Source organism: Cannabis sativa, chromosome 7, assembly GCF_029168945.1.
Source record: "Cannabis sativa cultivar Pink pepper isolate KNU-18-1 chromosome 7, ASM2916894v1, whole genome shotgun sequence".
Classification (NCBI taxonomy): Eukaryota; Viridiplantae; Streptophyta; class Magnoliopsida; order Rosales; family Cannabaceae; genus Cannabis; species Cannabis sativa.
This window is the reverse complement of record NC_083607.1, coordinates 43693212-43697311: the sequence shown is the minus strand read 5'-3', so window position 1 is coordinate 43697311 and position 4100 is coordinate 43693212.

The following is a 4100-nucleotide window of genomic DNA, read 5'->3' as shown; positions in this document are numbered from 1 at the left end:
TAAAACATATAATAATTAGAAAATGAATTAATTAGTCAATGAAAGTCTAGATAGATATTATCTGTTTTGCTTGAAGTATTTTTCTAGTACTATTTAATTAAATAGAAAATTAATATTTAAGTTGATTCTTAATCATGATATTTAAATATTTGAAATTTTTCTTTAATATTTAATTAAATAGGAAAATATATTTTTGTTGAAAAATAATTTTTATTAATTAATTTTGGGCCAACATAAAATTAGGATAATTTTTCTAGGATTTATTTTTATTTTATTTTAAAGCATTTTTCGAAAATCGTATTCTTATACACTTTAATTTTTTGAAATGCAATATATATTTATAGAAAATTAAATTTGAGTTGTAAATTAATTTAAATTAATTTTGACACAACTTAAATTGAATAATTTTTCAAATATTTATTGGAAATTATTACTAAGATGGAATATAATTCATTTTATTTTTCATATCCATCTAAGTATAATTTTATAAATATTAAATTAAGATTTATCTTTAGAATTTTTTATTCTTAATTAGAAATTTTAATTAAATAAATATATATTTTAAAATAAATTGATTACAATAAATATTAGAAGAAAATACATTTTTTAAATAATGAGCTTTATTATTATTAGGACATTCGATCTCCATTGTTGGTTCTACATAGTTCTTGTTTTAGTGAGTAATCCTCCCTAATGGAGGAACGTTTATTAGCAATTTAACGCCGTAGAATCTCGAAAGATAAGTATTATTTGTAAGTGTTTATTTTAGTGTGGATCACCCTAATGGTGGCGACTTTAATAGGGCTTGGAAAAGTATGAAACAATGGTGGAAGCTCATAAGGTAGAATGGACTTGACTCTTGCCTAAACGGGACAACGCTGGATTCTGATCTTGATCGAATAAAAGGTTGCTAGAATGTTTATCATTTTAGATGAGCTTACAACTCTATTCAATTGATGGTATATTTGACTCTCGCCTAAACGGGACACTGATATCAGTTTGTCGAAAACCTTGGAAATTATTTAGGATTGTATGTTTTAGTATTTTCGCTTGTCATTCCTACTTGCTAAATTTTTAATAATTTCTGAATTGTGTGGGAATTTATATTGAGCCATGTTATTTTCTGTTATTAGTTGTAGTTTAATTTCGAATCTTCATTGTTGGTCTAACTTGGCTTGTTGTTTTCATGGGACAAATCCCTAATGGATTGCCATCCATTAGACAAACATAATAGTGTTAGATCTCGATAGATAAATATTGTAAATGCAACATCTAATTGTTCATCAATTGATGACACCTTAGACTAGTATTTACAATATGAAACAAGAAGATTATATAAATAAGAATAACTTTGGCTCTCGCTAATCGGAGCATCGTTGGACTCTTATTTAAATTCGGAATTATCCTTATTCCTCTTAGCTTATTCATTTCGAATTAGCTTACATAATATATCATTGCATGAATGGTTTATTAATCATATAATGTCATTCTATTTTTTTCTCTTACGAAATTGAATGACGCATTTAATTATATTCCTGCATTTTATCCTGAAATGATATAAATCCTCAATCTTAGAATCTCCTACTTGTATATGCTTACTTTAGGCAAATCAGACTTAGAGTTAGATTGGTAGTGGTGGTCCAAGGGAGAAGAATTACTCATGTATATTTGGTATAAATTTAAGTCTTTGACTTTAAATTTTAAATTCCAAATAGAGATTTTATATTTCTATTTTCAGAATACAATACAGTTACACTTTCACAAGTGTTTAATAACCATTTTCTATCAATGGATTCAAACTGTATGTTAATATTGAATATGAGTTTAGTATTCTGTGACCAGGATCCACTTGCACTATTCTAAGAATTCTTTGATGTAACTAAACCTAAGTCATCAAAAGACACAACTACATATTTTATAAATCTATGGAATTTGTATCTTGTTCATGGTGGTTTTGACAAGATCAATCTCTGCAATGAGTAAATATGCCTATATCCACTGAGAGTATAATCATCTCATTCACAGGTGGATGTACATTCAGGGGTGGATGTGAGTTTTTCGTTATATTCTTAAGACGATCACTCTAGATTTTCCTTAAGCACAGAAATTTGAAATATTTGAAAATTTCATGAATTTCTAGTGAAAAACCATTAAGGTAAGTGGTTAAAGATCTTGCGAACTGATAGGGGTGGAGAAATAGTTAATAGATATGCAGTTCAAAGATCATTAAGTTGATTTTTGAATTATATCCAAACTTACCTCCCCAGAAATTTGATTTGCATATTGATGATTAGTTACTAGTCGTTGCCTAAGTCCTGCTAAGGAAATACCCTAGTAAAAGGAAAATTTCAGAATGATGCAATGGTTGTGTACTTAGTGTAAACCATTACTAGATTCTGTTGGAATTTATTTTTACCAGGATCTTAGATTTACTCACAAGTATGTTGTTTAAACACCCTAAATATGAACTTTCTAAAATGATAAATTAAACACATATAAAGTTAAGAAAACCTTACATTGATGCAGCGTAATTAATGTCTCCTTCTGCTCAGATCTCTAACCCTTGTATCCTTTCTGTAGCAGAGTATAATCAAGATCTGAGCCCGAATGTCCTTCTTTTTTAAGTTTGATCCTTCACAGTCTTCCAATCTATGATTGAGTTACTGCTTGTTGTGTGTGGGCACTTACTCTTTCACTAGGGTCACGAAATTGATGAAGGGAAAAGAGAAGGATGATTTCGGCTAGGTATAGAAATTCGGGAAGGCTCAGTTTTCTGAAGAGAGAAATTTTTGTCAAAAGATGTTATTCAAAGATGATGTTTTTGACTGAGCCATCACTTTCTATTTATAGGAAACTACTTGGTTTAGGTTAGGAATTATTTGGCATTAAAATAATGAAAATATTAATTTGAAATCCGACAAATAGTGGCCGGCCATGGTGTGTTAGTGGGCCCCACTTGATTTTGCAGTTTTATCAAATTTTATTTCTATTTTCTCAAAAATGCCAATTTTCCAATTCTAACCTTTTAAATGCCAAAACTAATTATTTAATAACTAAAATAGATTATTAAATAATATTATCATTTAATTTAATTATTAACTAGACATATAAAGTCCATTACTAAATAAATAAACCTAGAATCTCTTTTCTTTACAATTTTACCCCTGCTTAGTGAAAATTCATAAAATTAGACATAGTCTAACTTTAGAATTATAATTGATCAATCACGAATCAATTAATGAGTCTTACAAGCAGAATGTTCTCAACTAGAATGAGGACCATGGATCTATATGCTGAGCTTCCAATAAGTGAACCAAATTTACCAAGTAAATTCCTACTTATTAATTCTTCATTGAATCCACTCTTAGAACTTAGAATTGCACTCTCAGACTTATATAGAGCATCTTATATGTTCCACGATATCAATATGCTATCTCATTTAACCATTGTTATAATCTTATTTTGATTTAAAGATCCTCTATATAGATGATCTACATCGAGATGGGATTTCTTTACTGTTCTCACCCCTCAATGTATTTTGCCCCTTAAAACACTTAGCTACCTGTAAATGGTGTTTAGCGATCTAATAATTAGTCAGTTAAACAAGAGCTCATCCATTTACTTCTATTTGCTAAGCTCGAAGGGCATCATCACTTGACTTCTATACACCAGTAGAACCTATAGATTCCTTATTTATGTTTAGCACTCCCACTCAATCATACTATCATGTTCCCAAAATATACGTATCACCCTGACCCAAAAGTATGCTTAACTAATAAATCAAAGAACATGAATAGCACTCCTGAGTTGAGCCTAAGCATATCAGGATTTAGATTCTTTTAATCTTAAGATCAACTACTGATATTGACTTGGAAAGATATATATAACGGTAAGTTTGTAATATCTTAACTTAGTTGCAATATCGGTCCAGTCCAATGTATACTCCATACATTCGAAACTAGTATACTTTACTAATGTCCAGGAAAGAACATAACACTTACCCCAAGTGTAAGTACACATCATCGCTGATTATCACATTAGTGTAAATCCAATAACACTGATGAAACAGGGACCAAGACTTTTCATTCATATGATCACAA